The sequence below is a fragment of the Ranitomeya variabilis genome, chromosome 3 (assembly GCF_051348905.1).
Source record: "Ranitomeya variabilis isolate aRanVar5 chromosome 3, aRanVar5.hap1, whole genome shotgun sequence".
In the NCBI taxonomy this organism is placed as follows: domain Eukaryota; kingdom Metazoa; phylum Chordata; class Amphibia; order Anura; family Dendrobatidae; genus Ranitomeya; species Ranitomeya variabilis.
The window spans coordinates 626,890,682-626,913,484 of record NC_135234.1 but is presented as its reverse complement, the minus strand read 5'-3'; positions in this window follow the sequence as shown (position 1 = coordinate 626,913,484).

Below are 22,803 nucleotides of genomic sequence, written 5' to 3'. Positions count from 1 at the left end.
GTAAGCAGAGCTGCTGGGAGTGGGACACATCTACAGCCGGGAGCCCCGCCTGTACACTGGTGCAGCGCCCCAGAGTCTGGTCGTTGCAGTAACGTCGCTCTTCCACCAGGGGGAGTGATGGTACGTCTGATTGCACTAAAAGAGTTCACCTTGCAGGTATCACAGACACACATTACACTTCACACTCTGGCCGCCAGGGGGAGCAAAAGGTCCTATCTACTAGGCCACTCCTCACACATGGGTAAAACTGGGGATTGGATAGGAAGTTAGGCAGAAAGTAGCTGGGGAGAGTTCGAGAGAGGATCTGTCAGGGGTGGGATCCTGACAGCGGCCTAGCACAGACAGATCGTTACGGAGCCTGTGCCTTATAGCGGCAGACTCCTAAGAAAGGACACGAAGCGAAGCATATTGTGGAGAAGTGAGAAACGGGATCACAGCACAAAGGAGATAGAAACAAAGGAGATAGAACCAGAAGGAGTCGTGCCTCAAGATCAGCAACATCCTTCTGAGGCGTGTAGCCGGCGGCCGGAACGCCGAGGAAGTAATAGACTCTACGCATTACTTTGAAATACGGCCGGGCAGTTAACTTTAGGTTGGCTGTCTCACCTTTACACCTAATGAAGACAACGGAGGCAATTGTGGGAGAGGGGCGTCTCTAGGGTCCCTATAAAATAACTCCAGGCCTACCCCGTCATACGGGTGCGTCCTATCCATATCATCTGGGGGACGGAGGGAGAAAGAACAGAAACATACACGACAGTTGTGAGGACTATCCCGTGGTGCTCAGCAGGGAGGTACTACAACACACAGGCGCTGGTAGGAAGGCCACTGATTTCCACCTGTAAAGGGAACTCTGGATGTGCCTTCGGACCGGCCGGTCTCAGCCAGCCCTGTTAGCAGTGCTCTGGATTGCGGATGCCGAAGCCTTCAGTAAAAAGGTAAAGAGACTGCAACCCTGTGTCCTTGTTATTTACTGCGACCTACACCGTCACCTACATCTTTAATTGGGTGCCCCTTAGCAGGGCCACGGACTGAGTCAGGCCACCGTGACATCCCCAGGACTGAGAGACCCGGTACCGAGTACCCCGCTGCCCTGCGTTTGGGGGCCGCTCCACTGGCATCTAACACCAGGGCTCTTACCTGCCGGACACAGCCTGGGCGTCAATGTAAGCAGCAGTGGCGCTAATGCCTGGCTTATCCTGCATGGAATGAGTGGGGCTGAGCATGGTGGGATGGGCTCTGACAGCCTCCTCTGTTACTGGCCTCTGCTGCTGTGATTGCAGATCGATGTATCAGGTATGGAGAAGTCTGTGCAGTTTATGGAGCATCATGTGTGGCCATTATACAGTATGGAGCATCGTGTGCAGCCAATATACAGTATGGAGCATCATGTGCAGTCATTATTCAGTATGGAGCATCATGTGTGGTCATTATACAATATGGAGCATCATGTGTGGTCATTATACAGTATGAAGCATCATGTGGGGCCATTATACAGTATGGAGCATCATGCGTGGTCAATATACAGTATGGAGCATCATGTGGGGCCATTTACAGTATGGAGCATTGTGGGGCCATTATACAGTATGGAGCACTGTGTGGCCATTATACAGTATTGAGCATCATGTGTGGCCATTATACAGTGTGGAGCACTGTGTGGCCATATTTTTTTGTTTATAATTATTCTTTATGAAGCAGTGTGATCAGCAGTGCGATATGGGTGTGACTAGTTATGAATGGGTGTGGTCAGAGGCGTGGCCTAAAATTTGCTGCGGCAAAATTTGTCCCTCTTTCCCATCTTCAAAAGTTTGGAGGTATGCGTATCTATGGGGCAATAGGTAGGGTGCTTGATGAGGGCATAGCCAGGAGAGGGCACCGCTGGACCGCCTTTTGTGGTGGTCTGAGGTGTATCCCAAGTGGCATCATTCATTTTGCCACCCCCAAGTGGTATTCGGTCATTCTCCAAGCCAATTGTTGTCAAACTGGCAACTGACAAGGAAAACTTGGTAAATGCCAGCTCCCAGCATATTTAAGGCAGTTGAAACCCTAACCACCAGCACTTCTGGATCAGGGCAACATCAGCAGCATCATCATCAGGTCAGCTGATCACGTTGATGTAACTCCTGTTCTGCAAAGTAGGTGCTCCTTTGGAGTCAAAAAGGTACAGTAGGGGGAGGGGAAGGAGAAATGTATGAGGAGACAGTATAAGGAGAGGAGATGGGAAGTGTAAAGAGACAGTATGAGGAGAGGAGAATGTCTGAGAAGACTGTATGGGTGTGTGTGGGAATTTTTGGGAAGATAGGGGGAATATTTGAGGTGACAATATGAGAAGTGAGGGGAAATATGTGAGGAGACAGTATGGGGAGGAAAGATGTGTTACGGGACAGGAAAGAGGCAGAAATGTGTGAAGGGTTAGTAGGGGATCTGAAAGGACAGCATGGTGAGAGGGGGGAATGTGTGAGAAAACAGTATGGAAGAAATGTGAGAGGAGACAGTGGGGGGAATGAGTGAGGTGACACTATGGGGCAGAAATACGTGAGGAGTCAGTAAACGGGAGTGTGAGAGGACAATATGGGGGAGAAATGTATGAGAGCACAGTATGGAGAAGAAAAGTGTGAGGCAGCACATTATAAAGACTGCTTAATATGGGGGGTCAGTACAGAGAGGGTGCAGTCTACTGTCCAGCATGGGGAGAGAAATGGGTGAGTGGTCCGGGAGTGTGAGGGACAGCATGGGGAAGAAAGGTGTGAGTGGACAGTATGGGTGGAGAAATGTGTGAGGAGGCACAATATAGAGAATGGGTAGTGTGGGTGGGCAGTATAGAGAAAGGGCAGTTTAGGGGGAACAGTGTGAAGATAGACAGGTAGAGAAAGAGAAAGGGGTCACTTATCACTCACTATTAAGGTGAACAACCCCAGGGTTTAGTAAGGGCCACAGTGAGCATTTGAACTGCTTCACTCTGATTTTAGTAGATCTGTCAACCTGCATAAGAGAGTACCACTATTAGAGTAATGAGTAGTGTTGAGCATTCCGATACCGCAAGTATCAGGTATCGGCCGATATTTGCAGTATCGGAATTCCGATACCGAGTTCCGATATTTTCCGCATATCGGAATCGGAAGTTTCCAGAATTCAAAGTGCCCGAATTCAGCCAATGAGGAATGATTAGAAGTGTGGGCACATCCTGTTCTGCATGGTGGGCATGTATCTACTGGCATGGCTGTGACTGGCTGCTGAAATGATGTCATGATGCACTATAAAAGTCGCTGCCGCCATTTTGGGCTCACTCTGCTGTGAATTCAGTTAGGGACAGGATGCTGTGTTCTGACTGAGGGCCAGTTTAGAGATAGCGATTTGCTTCATTGTGCTTTACCCAGGCTAATTTAGCAACCGCTGTGTGAGAACCTTGCTTTTGCCTTGCAGCGCTGTTCACAGCTGTCTGCAAGGTCTCAGTGTGTGTGAGTGCAGCTCACTCTGTAGTCTGTCCGCAGCCACAGCCGGTTGTAGTTAGCTCAGGGGTGCATCACTGTCTCATACTGTTCTATCCATTGTCCTTTTTTGCAATTAGTGCAGCCTGCTGCACATTTTTTCAAATATTTCCTATGGGTGAGTTTCCACGGTCAGTAAACGCTGCGTGTTTGACGCTGCGCAGAGCTGCAGCATCAAACACGCAGCGTCCAGATGTTCCAGCATAGTGGAGGGGATTTTTGGAAATCCCGTGTCCAGTATGCGTGGAAACCCACATCCGTCTTCCCTGCGACTCCGGACATGCTGCGCGTCTTTTCAGATCGCAGCATGTCCGTAGACCTTGCGGGGACGCAGCGTCCCCGCAAGGCATATCACAGGGCGCTATGGGAGAGAGCGATGATCCCGGATGTGTACAGTTAACAGATCCGGCATCATCGCGTCCCAGAAAGGGGGCGGGGCTTAGCGCCGAGCAGCTTCGCCGCTGCGGCGATACCGCCGGCCATCCTGACCATGGACACGTACCCTATTAGTGGCTTTCCATCCGTATCCAGCTAAATTATGGAAAAACACTACATAGGATAACATAGAGAAGGTTTTTTTGGCCTTGCAGCGCCGTTTATGGCTGTCTGCACGGTCTCTGTGTGAGTGCACATCGCTCTGTAATCTGTCCGCAGCCACAGCCGGTTGTAGTCAGCTCAGGGTGCGTCACTGCCTCATACTGTTCAATCCATTGTCCTTTTTTGTAATTAGTGCAGCCTGCTGCACATTTTTTCAAATATTTCCTATTAGTGGCTTTCCATCCGTATCCAGCTAAATTGTGGAAAAGCACTACATAGGATAACATAGAGGAGGTTTTTTTGGCCTTGCAGCACCGTTTACAGCTGTCTGCACGGTCTCTGTGTGAGTGCACATCGCTCTGTAGTCTGTCCGCAGCCACAGCCGGTTGTAGTCAGCTCAGGGTGCGTCACTGCCTCATACTGTTCAATCCATTGTCCTTTTTTGCAATTAGTGCAGCCTGCTGCACATTTTTTCAAATATTTCCTATTAGTGGCTTTCCTTTGGTATCAAGCTAAATTTTGGAAAAACACTACATAGGATTACATAGAGGAGGTTTTTTGGCCTTGCAGCGCCATTTACGTCTGTCTGCACAGTCTCTGTGTGAGTGCACATCGCTCTGAAGTCTGTCCGCAGCCACAGCCGGTTGTAGTCAGCTCAGGGTGCGTCGCTGCCTCATACTGTTCAATCCATTGTCCTTTTTTGCAATTAGTGCAGCCTGCTGCACATTTTTTCAAATATTTCCTATTAGTGGCTTTCCATCTGTATCCAGCTAAATTTTGGAAAAACACTACATAGGATTACATAGAGGAGGCTTTTTGGGCCTTGCAGCGCTGTTTACGGCTGTCTGCACGGTCTCTGTGTGAGTGCACATCGCTCTGTAGTCTGTCCGCAGCCACAGCCGGTTGTAGTCAGCTCAGGGTGCATCACTGCCTCATACTGTTCAATCCATTGTCCTTTCTTGCAATTAGTGCAGCCTGCTGCACATTTTTTCAAATATTTCCTATTAGTGGCTTTCCATCCGTATCAAGCTAATTTTTGGAAAAACACTATATAGGATTCCATAGAGGAGGTTTTTGACCTTGCAGCGCCGTTTACCGCTGTCTGCATGGTCTCTGTGTGAGTGCACATTGCTCTGTAGTCTGTCCGCAGCCACAGCTGGTTGTAATCAGCTCAGGGTGCGTCACTGCCTCATACTGTTCAATCCATTGTCCTTTCTTGCAATTAGTGCAGCCTGCTGCACATTTTTTCAAATATTTCCTATTAGCGGCTTTCCTTCCGTATCCAGCTAAATTTTGGAAAAACACTACATAGGATTACATAGAGGAGGTTTTTTCGGCCTTCTAGCGCCCTTTACGGCTGTCTGCACGGTCTCTGTGTGAGTGCACATCGCTGTGTAGTCTGTCCGCAGCCACAGCCGGTTGTAGTCAGTTCAGGGTGCGTCACTGCCTTATACTGTTCAATCCATTGTCCTTTTTTGCAATTAGTGCAGCCTGCTGCACATTTTTTCAAATATTTCCTATTAGTGGCTTTCCATCCGTATCCACCTAAATTTTGGAAAAACACTACGTAGGATTACATAGAGGAGGTTTTTTCGGCCTTGCAGTGCCGTTTACGGCTGTCTGCATGGTCTCTGTGTGAGTGCACATCGCTCTGTAGTCTGTCCGCAGCCACAGCTGGTTGTAGTCAGCTCAGGGTGCGTCACTGCCTCATATTGTTCAATCCATTGTCCTTTTTTGCAATTAGTGCAGCCTGCTGCACATTTTTTCAAATATTTCCTATTAGCGGCTTTCCATCTGTATCCAGCTAAATTTTGGAAATACACTACGTAGGATTACATAGAGGAGGTTTTTCCGGCCTTGCAGTGCCGTTTACGGCTGTCTGCACGGTCTCTGTGTGAGTGCACATCGCTGTGTAGTCTGTCCGCAGCCACAGCCGGTTGTAGTCAGTTCAGGGTGCGTCACTGCCTTATACTGTTCAATCCATTGTCCTTTTTTGCAATTAGTGCAGCCTGCTGCACATTTTTTCAAATATTTCCTATTAGTGGCTTTCCATCCGTATCCACCTAAATTTTGGAAAAACACTACGTAGGATTACATAGAGGAGGTTTTTTCGGCCTTGCAGTGCCGTTTACGGCTGTCTGCATGGTCTCTGTGTGAGTGCACATCGCTCTGTAGTCTGTCCGCAGCCACAGCTGGTTGTAGTCAGCTCAGGGTGCGTCACTGCCTCATATTGTTCAATCCATTGTCCTTTTTTGCAATTAGTGCAGCCTGCTGCACATTTTTTCAAATATTTCCTATTAGCGGCTTTCCATCTGTATCCAGCTAAATTTTGGAAATACACTACGTAGGATTACATAGAGGAGGTTTTTCCGGCCTTGCAGTGCCGTTTACGGCTGTCTGCACGGTCTCTGTGTGAGTGCACATCGCTGTGTAGTCTGTCCGCAGCCACAGCCGGTTGTAGTCAGCTCAGGGTGCGTCACTGCCTCATACTGTTCAATCCATTGTCCTTTTTTTGCAATTAGTGCAGCCTGCTGCACATTTTTTTGAAATATTTCCTATTAGTGGCTTTCCATCCGTATCCAGCTAAGTTTTGGAAAAACACTACATAGGATTACATAGAGGAGCTTTTTTGGGCCTTGCAGTGCCGTTTATGGCTGTCTGCACGGTCTCTGTGTGAATGCACATCGCTGTGTAGTCTGTCCGCAGCCACAGCCGGTTGTAGTCAGCTCAGGGTGCGTCACTGCCTCATACCTCTCCATTGTCTGTTTCTCAATTAGTGCAGCCTGCTGCACATTTTTTCAAATTTATCCTATTAGTGGCTTTCCCTCCGTATCCTGCTAGATTGTGGAAAAACACTATATAGGATTACATAGAGGAGCTTGTTTTGGCCTTGCAGTGCCGTTCACGGCTGTCTGCACAGTCTGTGTGTGAGTGCAGCTCACTCTGTAGTCAGCTCTGCAAAAAAAAAAATAATAAAGTTCACCAAACACACCACTTTACAGTTGTGTAGGCCACATTAGCTCATATTAAAGTCTAGTCCACACTTTAGAAAATTAGTGTTTCTTATACCTGTTAGGAGCTTTTCCGGAATAAGCACACTAAGCCCTTAGTGCTTTTCTGCTTATCTTTATCAGTCAACCAAGATGAAGAAGGCAGGGAGTAAGGCGCGTGGGCGTGGAGCAGGGAGTGGACGTGGGGATTCTGTGCCTGCTGCGGGCACCGGTGACTCATCATCACCCAGTTTCAGCAGGGAACAGTCCTTCATGCGCAGCTTTGTAGGAGATCGCCGTACACCGCTGCTGCGTGAAGAACAAATTGAAGCCGTTGTCGGATGGATGGCAGCTAACGCATCGACTTCAATTAGTGCGACATCCTCTCAGGCACAGAGCACTGGAGAGCCCCCATCTGTCTCTTCACCACCTGCCAAATTACCCAGACAGTCAGAGAGCCCAGGACAGGAGCCATCTCTACTTCTGTTCTCTGAATATCTTGGCTTGGAAACAGGGGGCCAGCCAAGCAGCACTGGAGAAATGGAAGAAGAGGCAGTATGCAGTGATGCCCAACAGCTTTGTCTCTCTGACTCTGAAGAGATGGGTGGGCCAGTGCCTCCGGTCAGCACACCTCAGTACGCATCTGATGATGAGACTCAGGGGCCACTTTCAGGTGCGTACTATGCTGCCGAGACTACCCAGGAGAAGCAGTTGGTGGAAGAGGGGAGTGTAGATGATGAGCTCCTTGACCCATCATGGCGTGAGGTACAGGAAGGTGGTGGGAGCAGCTCTGAGGAAGAGATTCCCCGAACGGCCCAAAGAGGGTGAGGGAAGGGGAAGACTGCGGAGCCTGTAGCCTCCACTTTGGCACCCGTTAGGAGCATGCCTCTTCCAAAAGCCAAAACGGGTGCTCCCAAGACTTGCAGTGGCTGTTCCTTTTTAGACACAGTTGCAGATGACATTTGCTTTGTCAAATGCAAGGTGTGTCATCAGAAAGTCAAAAGAGGGAGAAATATCAGTAACCTCAATACCACAAATATGTGGAAACATGTGCAGACCAGGCACGCGGTGGAGTTACAAAAACACACTGAAGACCTAGGCCAACCTACAGCGGCACCTACCACCTCTTCAGCTCGTGTTGTTGCCTCTTCCTCCAGCTCCCACACGGCTGGTTCGGCTTCCTCACAGGATCGCCATGGAAGAACCTCTGGCACTGTTGTCCACAGACCCAGTGTAATTCCACCCACAGCACCACATTCCCAGTCATCCTCACACTCCCAGCCCAGTCTACAGCCATCGGTAGCACAGGAATGGGAGAAAAGGCGGCCATTCTCGGCAAACCACCCCCGAGCACAGGCTCTGAATGCTGGCATTGCAAAACTACTGTCCCTTGAAATGCACTACTGTCCCTTGAAATGCTGTCATTCAGGCTGGTGGAGACTGACAGCTTCCGTAACTTGATGGCATTGGCAGTCCCACAATACAATGTGCCCAGCCGCTTTTATTTCAGCAGGCAAGCCGTCCCTGCCCAAGCATGTGGAGGGACACATAAAACACACGCTACTGAACGCCGTCAGTAGCAAGGTCCACCTCACCACCGATGCGTGGACCAGTCACCATGGACAGGGGCGATACCTTTCCCTCACTGCCCATTGGGTTAATGTTGTTGAGCCGGGTACAGATCATGCGAGTGGCGCAGGACGTGTTCTGCCAACTCCAAGGATTGCAGGAATACAGTCTGTACGCATTGACTCCTCATACACAAGTTCCTCAGAATCATCGCTGCAGGAGCCGTCACAGTCCACCTCCACATGGACCCATGAACGTTTACCTGTTACGACCGATATGAGCACAGCCGTGGCCAAACGTCAACAGGCCGTCTTGAAATTAATTTCTTTGGGGAATCGAAGCCACACAGAGCAGGAGCTCTGGAATGCCATCAAGCAGGAAAGCGACGTGTGGTTTGTGCCAGCGAATCTCCAGCCTGGTGCAGCGCCCCAGAGTCCTGGTCACTGCAGTAATGTCGCTCTGCCACTAAAGGGGAGTGATGGTACGTCTGATGGCACTAAAGGAGTTCACCTGACCAGGTATCACAGTCACACATTACACTTCACACTCTGGCCACCAGGGGGAGCAAAGGGTTCTATGTATTAGGCCACTCCTCACACTCTGGTAAAACTGGGGGTTGGATAGGAAGTTAGAGAGAAGCTGACTGGGTTTTGCCCAGGCAACATCCTGTGAGAGAGGGAGTCGTGCCCTAAAACCGTGGCAACATTCTACTGAGGCGCGTAGCCGGTGGCCGGAACGCCGAGGAAGTATTGGGCTCCAAGCATTACTTCAAACCAATGGCAGGACAGTTAACTTTAGGTTGGCTGTCTCACCTAATTCACCTAAGCAGACAACGGAGGCAATTGTGGGAGAGGGGCATCTCTAGGGTCCCTATAAAATAACTCCAGGCCTACCCCGTACGGGTGCATCCTAGCCATATCATCTGGGGGACGGAGAGAGAAAGAACATCAGAAACAGACACAACAGTTATGAGGACTATCCCGTGGTGCTCAGCAGGGAAGTACTACAACACACAGGCGCTAGTAGGTAGGCACTGATTTCCACCTGCAAAGGGAACTCTGGATGTGCCTTCGGACCAGCCAGTCTCAGCCAGCCCTGTTAGCAGTGCTCTGGATTGTGGATCCCGAAGCCTTCAGTAAAGCCTTCATCTTCCCACCCTGGGAAGATGGCGGAACCATGTGTGTTTGCAGCTGCCGACTGCGAATCAGCGAGGGTGACCAGCGAGTACCTGAACGACGACGAAGTGATCCCGGACTATCCCCAATGACCGTAGGCGGATCTGAACCCACCGCAGCTGGAGGATCCACATCTCTTGGAGCCGCAGGTGGAGGAGCCGAGTCAACCTATCCCAGACATGGAGCCAGCCGATGTGAAGCAATGGAAGTCGGAGCCGTGCCGGAGGGACACCTTGGAAGAACCGCGGTCCGAGCAGCTGCTGACTCCAGTGTCCTCGTCAGTGGAGCAGATCGGCATCGGTGGAACCACATCAGACGCAGGTATGGAAAGCGCCCCTGCCCCACCGACCGATCCTGCTCCCGTGACCGCTCCCCGTCCCGACAGTGACCGATTCCTCTCCGCCGAGCTGGTACTGGTAACCCCCGATACTATGGAGAAGCTGGTGCCTCCGTTACCGACAACTATGGGAGAACCACTAGATGTGAGCTCGGAGGGGGTGATCTTCCAATGGGATACCCCGAGGATTGGACCGGACGGGGCCAGACAGGAGGGCCTCAGTATTGCTGTGCTCACTTAGGAACAATATAAACAATGCCTAATTCTACACTGGAAAAACCGAAAAGAGACAGAACAAAGTGACCCACCGAAAGTACAAAACCCAAAGACTGCACACGGTAAGAAGGACTTGGTAAAACGGGGGACTGTACTAGCCTTTCACCCGAAACGGGGTTGGGGCTCTATACAAGAACCGGGACTGCCGACTGAAATCTTCTTTACCAGCTACAATGTGACGACCCCGTTCCGCAACAGATGCGACAATCCACTACTATGCAAAGGGGACCAGGTGACCTACACTCGCCATCGGAGTGCGCAAGGGTGGTGCGCTCGGAACGTCCAACGATGCGAGCCTGCAGTGGCGCCACCTGCTGTCCTGACTACGACTAACTCTGACAAATTCTACCACTATCACCACTGTGTGCATTGTTGCTGCTACTGAACTTGCAACCAAAGCTGACATTCGAATCCAGACACCGGGTGACCTGGCCGCACCTGAGAGACGAACCCCTGATACTGACGCCGCAGCAGCCGAGAACAGGGAACCGGAGCTTCCCCGGGCAGGAAGTGTTCGCTACCGGCTGGTGTCTTGCAACCTACTATGAGGATAAACCTCAGTACCGGAACCACTGTAAATAGTTAACTGTTTGTTTTCCTGCTGTTTTGCTGCTAGTACCCGACCAGGGTTGTCCTTAAAGGGGTCCCTTCGTTTACCCGGGATCCCTGTTGTTTTTTTGCTTTTTGTTTTTGCTTTTTATCATTGTTTACAAAGACTGCCGAATCATGGACGGTGAATGGTTCACAAACTGTGTTGTAAACAGTTCGCACCTTCTTAAAGGTGCCCCCCCTACTGGTTTTACAAAAAGGAGAACTTTTTGAAGAGACTGTTCTTGAATACAGCGCAGAAGTTCTTGCCTTAAACGGACTTGCAGATAGAGAGTCTGCACTACTTCATAGAGACTTGGTTCCCTCTTAAAGGGAATGTTCATGTGTTGCACTTAAGTATAATGTTACTTTAAGAACATTGAATAGTAATGAATAGTGTGTAGTTATTTAAGAAATAATAGGAAATGTTCGATGATGTTACTAGAGATTGAGGACAGGAAAGAGTTGAAAGCCGAATTTCAATAAGTGAACCTGTAGGGGTTAGTGAGTCCTCCTGGAAACCATAGAGAGATGGTTGATTGATCTTATACTGTGAATAAAAATTGAGCTTATGGAAGAAACGAGGCAGTAGGCCCGGACGAGTAGCCAGGCGGTCCTGCATGTTCGAAGTCAGAGAAATAAAGACAAAGTTAATTTATATTTTAGAGTTTTATAGTAAGCCTTTAGTGGGTTCAGCTTATATGCCCTTAAAGAAAAAGTTAAATTATTGTTCAAAATTTGCACTTAGTAGATAGAATACCTGGCTGGGTAATGATGGTTATTTATAGTCGAGTTAGTCATAAGTGTTATTTATCACCTTGAGTAAAAATGTAAATATGTTTCTGTTTGTAACGTTCAAGTGTCCTCACCTCCCATAAAGGGAAGCACTGTTAAATTTACTTGTTCATTGCATTTCAAAGTTTTGTATGTCTTTTGCTAACATGTATTGTTGTTCTTCTTCCCAGTCCGGGAGTACTGGATTTAACCGGGGGGGAGTGCAGCGCCCCAGAGTCCCGGTCGTTGCAGTAATGTGGCTCTGCCACTAAAGGAGAGTGATGTTATGTCTGATTGCACTAAAGGAGTTCACCTGACCAGGTATCACAGTCACACATTATACTTCACACTCTGGCCACCAGGGGGAGCAAAGGGTTCTATGTATTAGGCCACTCCTCACACTCTGGTAAAACTGGGGGTTGGATAGGAAGTTAGAGAGAAGCTGACTGGGTTTTGCCCAGGCAACATCCTGTGAGAGAGGGAGTTCCTGGGAAGATTCAGGGGGGTCTCTGTCAGGGGTGGGATCCTGACAGCGGCCTAGCGAAAAGGACAGATCGTTACGGAGCCGCGCCTGCACCCGTTTCGGCGGCATCTTAAGAAAGGACACGAAGCGAGGTTTATTGTGGAGAAGTGAGAAAAGAGATCATAGCACAAAGGAGAATAGAACCAGTAGGAGTCGTGCCCTAAGACCGTGCAACATCCTACTGAGGCGCGTAGCCGGTGGCCGGAACGCCGAAGAAGTATTGGGCTCCAAGCATTGCTTCAAACCAACGGCAGGACAGTTAACTTTAGGTTGGCTGTCTCACCTAATTCACCTAAGCAGACAACGGAGGCAATTGTGGGAGAGGGGCATCTCTAGGGTCCCTATAAAATAACTCCAGGCCTACCCCGTCATACGGGTGCGTCCTAGCCATATCATCTGGGGGACGGAGAGAGAAAGAACATCAGAAACAGACACAACAGTTGTGAGGACTATCCTGTGGTGCTCAGTAGGGAAGTACTACAACACACAGGTGCTAGTAGGTAGGCACTGATTTCCACCTGCAAAGCGAACTCTGGATGTGCCTTCGGACCGGCCGGTCTCAGCCAGCCCTGTTAGCAGTGCTCTGGATTGCGGATCCCGGATCCCGAAGCCTTCAGTAAAGAGGTAAAGAGACTGCAACCCTGTGTCCTTGTTATTCATCGCGCCTTGCACCACGCATCATCATCACCCCTTTTATTGGACGCCCCTTAGCAGGGTCACAGATCGGGTCTAGCCACCGTGACAACCCCAGGACCGAGACAGAGAGGCCCAGTACCGAGTACCCTGCGGCCCTGCGTCTGGGGGCGCTCCACAGGCATGGTAGTGTGTGACAATGGCCGAAATCTGGTTGCAGCTCTAGGCCTAGGCAACCTCACTCACATCCCATGTCTGGCACATGTGCTCAACTTGGTGATGCAGAGTTTTTTGAGGGACTCTCCGGATCTTGATGCACTGCTGCACAAGGTCCGACTAGAGTGTGCTCACTTGCGGTGTTCCAGCATGGCAAGATCGCACATTGCAGCTCTGCAGCGCCAATTCCGCCTTCCAGAACATCGCATCATATGTGACCTACCCACCAGGTGGAATTCCACGTTACATATGTTGGAGCGGTTGTGTGAGCAGCAGCAAGCAGTAATGGAGTACCAGCTGCATCAGGCGCAAAGAAGTCGGACTGCGCGCCGTTCAGACTTCACAACCACAGAGTGGGCCACTATGAAGGACGTCTGCCAGGTTTTGCGTTCCTTCGATGATTCCACGTGGATGGCGAGTGCAGATGATGCACTAGTCAGCATGACTGTCCCCCTTATCTGCCTGCTTCAACAAACACTGCAAGCGCTAAGGGATGATGTTGTGGAACAGGTAGAGGATGAGGAGTCACCAATTCCATCAGCTTCTGGACAGTCAGTGCTATGTGGTTCCTCACAAAGGCCTAGGCAGGGGACACTTTGTGAGGAGGATGAGGAGGAGTCAATGGAGGAGGAAGACATCGGTCCAGAGGAGGGAGTTACACAATTCTCCAATAGTCAGTGTGTAGAGCGAGGGTGGGGTGATGCAGAGCAGGCAGAGATCACGCCTCAAGCAGGGGACAGCGTTTCTTGGGCAGTTGGCAGTCTGCAGCACATGGTTATTAATATTATTATTATTTATTTATATAGCACCATTGATTCCATGGTGCTGTACATGAGAAGGGGTTACATACAAGTAACAAGTCAACATGGTTGATTACATGCTGCAGTGCCTGAGAAACGACCGCCGCATCACCCACGTTCTCAACACGGCTGATTATTGGGTATACACCCTCCTAGATCCTCGCTACCGGGACAACTTACAAAGCCTCATACCACCGTTGAACCGGGAGCGTAAAATGCGGGAGTACGAAGACACACTGGTGAATTCCATCATCTTCTCCAGTCCAACTGAGAGCAGTGCTGCTAGTGCTTTACAAAGCAGCTCAGTGCGTCGAGGCAATGGAGGAGGCTCTGCACAAAGAGGGAGCAGAAGCAGTGCCTCAGCACAAGGCAAGACCAGTATGACCCAACTGTGGCACAGTTTTGTGTGCCCGCCAAAAATGTCTACACCATCACAGGCGGTTCCAGTCAGCAGGAGGCAACGTTTCCGTAAGATGGTGACAGACTACATGTTTTGCCCTCTTACTGTACTCCCAGATGGCTCTTCCCCCTTCAAGTTTTGGGTCTCTAAGCTGGATACATGGCCAGAGCTAAGCCAGTATGCATTGGAGGTGCTGGCTTGCCCTGCTGCTAGTGTATTATCGGAACGCGTCTTTAGTGCTGCAGGTGGTGTACTAACAGACCGTCGCATGCGACTATCCTCCGATAAAGTTGACCGGCTTACTTTTCTGAAAATGAACCAGGCCTGGATCTCGCAGGAATTTGCCACTCCTCTTCCAGATTAAATTGGTTGTCTACAGTATCCAGGTCTCCTGTTGCGTTCATGTTTCTACCACCTGAACTGTAATCCCTGGGCTCCAACACCGCCAGTTGATGCTCAGAAGTGCAGTCTGCACAGTCAAAACACATGACCCAATGTTATTGGGTTTCAGTAACACCAGCTGCTCCCCTGCTGTATGGCCGGCAATGTGTTCTGCGACCGCCACGCTGACACCACAACTGAAATTTAAGGGAACCTGTCCCCCCCCGGCGTTTGTTACTGAAAGAGCCACCTTGTGCAGCAGTAATGCTGCACAAGGAAAAGGTAGCTCTTTTAGTTTTGCTCCTTGCACATGCTGAACATGCCCATGGATCCCAGGCCCACAGTGTGATTAAATTAGACGACACAACGAGGTGGGATCTCGGGCAGCGCGGCCACACCGGCACAGCCCACCTGACACCAAATGATGTCAGAAGATGGGCAGCGCTAACTGTGCATGGCCAAGGTTGAACATAACAGCGCAGGCTTGGTGACAGATTCAAACAACGCTGAGGAGGCGGCGCACGCCGCCAAGGGGGTAGGAATAACGGCTGTGCTGCGTCCCATCATGAAGGAAAGTCCCACCTCTGGGACGATTTCACGGTATCAGGGGACACATTTTATTAGTGTTTAGTTCTGCGTTTGCAAGGAGCATAATTAAAAGAGCCACTTTTTACTTTTGCAGCATTAGTGCTGCACAAGTTGGCTCTTTCAGCTACTAATGCCTGTGGGGGGGGTTAAAGGTTCCCTTTCAACTTGCTCCAATTAGGCCTCAGCCTACACTCTGCTCCTCCTGCTTTCCCTGGGCTTCAACACCGCCAGTTGCTGCCCGGAAGTGCTGTCTGCACAGTTAACAGTTGCTCCTCTGTTATTGGGGTTCAGTAACGCCAGCTGCTCCCCTTCTGTGTTGCGGCAATAACTCTAGCCTGCTCCTCCTGCTATCCCTGAGCTTCAACACTGCCAGTTGTTGCCCAGAAGTGCTGTCTGCACAGTTAACAGTTGCTCCTCTGTTTTTGGGGTTCAGTAACGCCAGCTGCTCCCCTGCTGTGTAGCCGGCAATGTGTCCAACGACCACCATGCGGACACTACATCAGATATAAAACTGCCTCGAGTGCATGCTTCGGCCTACACTCTGCTCCTCCTGCTGACCCTGGGTTCCAACACCGCCAGTTGGTGCTCGGAAGTGCTGTTTGCACAGTCAACACTTGCTGCCGTGTTATTGGGTTTCAGTAACGTTAGCTGATCCCCAGCTGTGTATCCGGCAATGTGTCCTGCGACCGCCACGCTGACACTCCAACAAATGTTAAACTGCCTCGAGTGAAGGTTTCGGCCTACACTCTGCTCCCCCTGCTGACCCTGGGCTCCAACACTGCTAGTTGCTGCTCGGAAGTGCTGTTTGCAGAGTCAACACTTGCTGCCATGTTATTGGGTTTCAGTAACGTCAGTTGATCCCCAGCTGTGTATCCGGCAATGTGTCCTGCGACCGCCACGCTGACACTCCAACAGATGTTATACTGCCACGAGTGCAGGCTTCGGCCTACTCTCTGCTCCCCCTGCAGACCCTGGGCTCCAACACCGCTAGTTGCTGCTCAGAAGTGCTGTTTGCACAGTCAACACTTGCTGCCGTGTTATTGGGTTCAGTAATGTCAGTTGATCCCCAGCTGTGTATCCGGCAATGTGTCCTGCGACCACCACGCTCACACTCCAACAGATGTTAAACTGCTTTGAGTGCAGGCTTCGGCCTACACTCTGCTCCTCCTGCTGACCTGGGCTCCAACACCGCTAGTTGCTGCTCGGAACTGCTGTTTGCACAGTCAACACTTGCTGCCGTGTTATTGGGTTTCAGTAACGTCAGTTGATCCCCAGCTGTGTATCCGGCAATGTGTCCTGCGACCGCCACGCTGACACTCCAACAGATGTTAAACTGCTTTGAGTGCAGGCTTCGGCCTACACTCTGCTCCTCCTGCTGACCCTGGGCTCCAACACCGCTAGTTGCTGCTCGGAAATGCTGTTTGCACAGTCAACACTTGCTGCCGTGTTATTGGGTTTCAGTAACGTCAGCTGATCCCCAGCTGTGTATCCGGCAATGTGTCCTGCGACCACCATGCCTACACTCCAACAAATGTTAAACTGCCTCGAGTGCAGGCTTCGGCCTACACTCTGCTCCTCCTGCTGACCCTGGGCTCCAACACCGCCAGTTGGTGCCCGGAAGTGCTGGCTGCACAGAGAAAAACACTCGCCACTGTGTCAGTGGGGTTCAGTAACGCCAGCTGTTCCCCTGCTGTGTAGCCGGCAGTGTGTCCTGCGACCACCACGCAGACACACCAACAGATATTAAACTGCCTTGAGTGCAGGCTTCGGCCTACACTCTGCTCCTCCTGCTGACCCTGGGCTCCAACACCGCTAGTTGCTGCTCAGAAGTGCTGTTTGCACAGTCAACATTTGCTGCCATGTTACTGGGTTTCAGTAACGTCAGCTGATCCCCAGCTGTGTATCCGGCAATGTGTCCTGCGACCGCCACGCTGACACTCCAACAGATGTTAAACTGCCACGAGTGCAGGCTTTGGCCTACACTCTGCTCCCCCTGCTGACCCTGGGCTCCAACACCGCTAGTTGGGGCTGTAGGAAGGCAATCTTGAAACGGTCCCCCTGGTTCCAGTACTGTCAGCTGATTCCGGGCAGAGCCTTTGGCTTAGGTGCCTCCTTCTGGGTTATCCGAGTTCCACCAACGTCAGGTGGTCCTTGGTAGTGCTTTCTGTCATGTGTACCTGCTGCTTAGTAACCAGGTTCCAGTAACGTCAGCTGGTCCTCGGTAGTTCCATTGGCTCTTGTACCTTCGGCTACCCATCCGGGTTCCAGTACCGTCAGCTGGTTCTCGGCAGTGTCTTTTGCTCTTGTACCTTCTGCTCCCCATCCTGGTTCCAGTACCGTCAGCTGGTTCCGGGCAGAGCCTTTGGCTTAGGTGCCTCCTTCTGGGTATCCGAGTTCCACCAACGTCAGGTGGTCCTTGGTAGTGCTTTCTGGCGACGACGACACCAGAGACGACAACCCCTGAGACGACGACCCTGGAGACGTCGACCCTGAAGACCACCCCGATGACGACGACCCCGGAAACGACGACCCTGGAGACGACGACCCGGAAGACCGAGAAGCAGAAGAACAAGAAGCTGCAGAACAAAGAGCAGAAGAACATTAAGCATAAGACTAAACATCAGAGCAAAAGATATTATCTAAATTATAAGCAGAAAAAGACTAAGCAGTGTATGGGGGTGAGTCCGTTCCTCCTTGTGGTGCCCCTGGATAAAGCCTGCTGCTGCAGGCCAAACTGACCGCAGACAAATCCTGTTGTAACTCTTTTGTGACAGGCAGAACGGAAGGTGTAATCTTCAAACTTTTATAGATAACAACTACAGGAATGCCTGTCACAAATAAGAATATGATGAAGAAGTAGAATATGAAGAAGAATAATAGTTGACTAAAAAGAATATGAAGAATGTAACAAAAAAGAATAATAGGAAGAAGGTGAAGAAGAAGAAGAAGATGAATAAGGTGAAGAAGAAGTTGATGTAAAAGATGCTGCTGCTGAGGATGATGAAGAAGAAAGTGTGGCTGAAGTAAAAAAGAAGGTGAAGAGCATGGAATTAGTGAAACATCAATATCTGACAAAATATAAAAAGTCTTAACATTGTCAATATCTTTGTAACTCCGAACGTCTTAAAAAAAAATTAATTCCTGCTATTCCATTTGATTGGGCTAAACCTCTATGCCTTTAATGTGTCCTCCACCTCCCCCAATACATCCTACATTTTTCTTAGTTGTTTTCCTTCATGTTGAATGAACCTACAAGGAAAGAAAGGGTTTATTTTAATTCCGATATTTTTGTCCCATTGACTTGCATTGGTATCGGGTATCGGTATCGGCGATATCCGATATTTTTCGAATATCGGCCGATCCAATCCGATACCAATATTTTCAAATATCGGAAGGTATTGCTCAACACTATTAATGAGGTATGCCATAAAAGAGAGCAGGGCCGGCTCCAGGTTTTTGAGGGCCCAGGGCGAAAGAGTCTCAGTGGGCCCCCCACTTTAACACATACCACGATTCATGATGCACAGATACAGCAGAGGAATATAGGTATAGTACAATGCCAGATTTCACTTCTTACATGATAGCTATTGTAAATTCTACAATACCATACAGCAGAGGGGCTTTATGTAAGTCAACCCCTTATATGCCAATTTTTGTGACCTACTAACTCTTCCTTAGTTACCAGTAGGCATTTTATTGCTAGCTGAACTTGCTGCAAAGAAAAAACTGCATACATTGAATATGACAATATTTTAATGGAAAACGATTTAAAGTAAACATTAGAAAGTATAAATGTAGAACATTTGTAAAAGTGCAAAATGGGTAGCATATAGCACAGCCACGTAGTATATAGCACAGCCACATAGTATATAACACCGCACACATAGCATATAACACAGCCCACATAGTATATAGCACAGCCATGTAGTATATAGCACAGCCACGTAGCATATAACACAGCCCACATAGTATATAGCACAGCCACGTAGTATATAGCACAGCCACGTAGTATATAACACAGCCCACATAGTCTATAGCACAGCCACGTAGTATATAGCACAGCCCACATAGCATATAACACAGCCAATGTAGTATATAGCACAGCCACATAGCATGTAACACAGCCCACATAGCATATAGCACAGCCATGTAGTATGTAGCACAGCCACATAGTATATAACACAGCCCACATAGCATATAGCACAGCCATGTAGTATATAGCACAGCCCACATCTCCCTCCTGGAGAATGACCCCACAGTCCAGTACTCATTGTTATAGTAAAAAAAACAAAAAAACCCCACACTCCACATCTCTCCTCATGCCCGTGCCGTGCTGCTTCCTGCTCCTGTCTCAGCGGTTGCACTGCCTGGCACACAGTGAGTGCGCGGTGATGTCATCACGCACCCGCAGTGTCAGAAGCAGAGCGGGGAATGATGGGAGAGGAAGCGTCAGCTGACGTTCTCTCCTCCATCATTGCTTTGAACTGTACCAGATGTTTGTATAGTTCAATGCGGTGGCAGCGGGGGAGTCGGCACTGGCGGCAGGCAGGTCCCCCTGCCTCACAGTGGCCCCATAGCGGCTGCGTGATGTGCCACTAGCTGAGGGCCCCTGGAGGAGCCAGGACCCTAGGCAGCTGCCTGCCCCTAACACTATCACAGCCTGCAAGGGCCCCTCGGAGCCTCAGTGTACCGTACCGTGAATGGGCCCCCAATCTCACCAGGGCCCCAACACTTGCCCGGGTGCTGACACCAACCCTGCCAGAGAGGAGCATAGATGTATTCTTGAGTGTGAAGAGAGCATCTGCTAAAGTAGGAAGGGATTAGCCACTCAAGATGGCCACAAAGCAGAGAAGTCCAGAAGCTAATGCCTGAATATGAAGAGATTGCTATGCCATAGATAGCTAGGGAACTGATGCCTGTGTGCAAGGGACTATGATGCAGTGACTGAGAGGTGTAGGCAACAGGTATGTGTAGATAGTCCAGAAGCAAAATCTGTACTGCTGACTAAGGCCGGGTTCACATTTGCATCTGTGTGCGCAGCGTATGATCTGCATCGATCTGCATGCGTCATGCGTACATATATTTAAAGGGAACCTGTCACCCCCCCAGGCGTTTCTAACTAAAAGAGCCACCTTGTGCATCACTAATGCTGCATTCTGACAAGGTGGCTCTTTTAGTTATTGGTGCTGTAACTTCAGAAATAATCCATTTTATAATTTGTCCCAAATACCTTGAATCAGTCCTGGAGGCAGGTCTTTCCCCCCCTGCTGCAAACACCACACCGCCGTCACTCATGTCCTCTTGGCGCCGGGCGCCGCCTCCTCAGCGCTGTTTTCAAATGAGCCGGCGCCTGCACTCTTTTCTCATGCCTTGGGCATGCGCAGTGAGCGCTGCCCGTCCTCTGTCCTCATTTGCAGTCTAGCTGACTGCGCCTGTGCGGCCGCCCTGCCCAAGATCCCGCCCCACAGTGTCTTCTGATTTATTCTCACTGCGGGGCTGGGAATCCTGCCTCCCGGACTGATTCAAGGTATTTGGGACAAATTATAAAATTGATTATTTCTGAAGTTACAGCACCAATAACTAAAAGAGCCACCTTGTCAGAATGCAGCATTAGTGCTGCACAAGGTGGCTCTTTTAGTTACAAATGCCTGGGGGGGTGACAGGTTCCCTTTAACATTGTGCACGCAGGGACATGTTTTTGCATGAGTTCGTTTGCGGACGCGTATGCATGCGTCGTTTGGAGGTGTGTGGTGGGGTCCAGCAAACGCAACATGTTGCATTTTTTGAGGCGTCAAATATTGCTCAATCGTCTGCATGCGGACGATTGTGGATGATTGCGTAAAAAAATGCATTACTTTCAATGGGAACGCATTGAAACGCAAGGTCATGCGTACACATGCTTTCGAAACGCAATGCGTACTTCACACTAGTCATGTCCAGGAAACTATGTTACCACCTGCAAAAGACTGATGTATAAAAGGGGATGTGGAGACAGGTAGTCTATAGTGTTGAGCATTCCGATACCGCAAGTATCGGGTATCGGCCGATACTTGCGGTATCGGAATTCCGATACCGGGATTCCGATACTTGCCGCGTATCGGATACCGGAATCGGAAGTTCCAAGATTCAAAATGCAGAAATTCAGCCAATGAGAATGATTCCAAGTGTGGGCACATCCTGTTTAGCATGGAGGGCATGAAACTACTGGCAAGGCTGTGATTGGCTGCTGAAATGATGTCATGCTGCAGTTTAAAAGTCGCTGGCGCCATTTTGCGATCACTCTGCTGTGAATTCAGTTAGTGACAGGACGCTGTTTGCTGACTGAGGGACAGTTTAGAGATAGCGATTTGCTTCTTTTTGCTTTCCAAAGGCTAACTTAGCAACCGCTGTGTTCACCTACTATTCACCTTGCTTTTGCCTTGTAGCGCTGTTTTCACAGCGATCTGCAAGGTCTGTGTGTATGTGTGTGTGAGTGCAGCCCACTCTCTAGTCTGAGTGCAGCCACATAGGCCATCCATAGCTGGTTGTATTCAGTTCAGGGAGGGTGGTTCATTGCCTCATACTGTTCTTTTTTTTTTTTTTTTTTTCAAGTAGTGTAGTCTGCTGCTAATTTATTCAAAAAAATCCTATTAGTGTCTTTCCACCCGTCTCCAGCTAATTTGTGGAAAAACACTACATAGGATAAAGTAGAGGAGGGTTTTTGGGCCTTGCAGCGCCGTTTACGGCTGTCTGCACGGTCTCCGTGTGACTGCAGCTCGCCCTGTAGTCTGTGAGCAGCCATAGCCTGGTTGTCTCCAGCTCAGGGTTGTTCACTGCGTCATACCGCCAAATCAATTTTAATTTTTTTTCAAGTAGTGTAGTCTGCTGCTAATTTATTTAAAAAAATCCTATTAGTGTCTTTCCACCCGTCTCCAGCTAATTTGTGGAAAAACACTACATAGGATAAAGTAGAGGAGGGTTTTTGGGCCTTGCAGCGCCGTTTACGGCTGTCTGCACGGTCTCCGTGTGATTGCAGCTCACCCTGTAGTCTGTGAGCAGCCATAGCCTGGTTGTCTCCAGCTCAGGGTTGTTCACTGCGTCATACCGCCAAATCAATTTTAATTTTTTTTCAAGTAGTGTAGTCTGCTGCTAATTTATTTAAAAAAATCCTATTAGTGTCTTTCCACCCGTCTCCAGCTAATTTGTGGAAAAACACTACATAGGATAAAGTAGAGGAGGGTTTTTTGGCCTTGCAGCGCCGTTTACGGCTGTCTGCACGGTCTCCGTGTGATTGCAGCTCGCCCTGTAGTCTGTGAGCAGCCATAGCCTGGTTGTCTCCAGCTCAGGGTTGTTCACTGCGTCATACCGCCAAATCAATTTTCTTTTTTTTTCAAGTAGTGTAGGTTGCTGCTAATTTATTTTAAAAAATCCTATTAGTGTCTTTCCACCCGTCTCCAGCTAACTTGTGGAAAAACACTACATAGGATAACGTAGAGGAGGGTTTTTGGGCCTTGCAGCGCCGTTTACGTCTGTCTGCACGGTCTCCGTG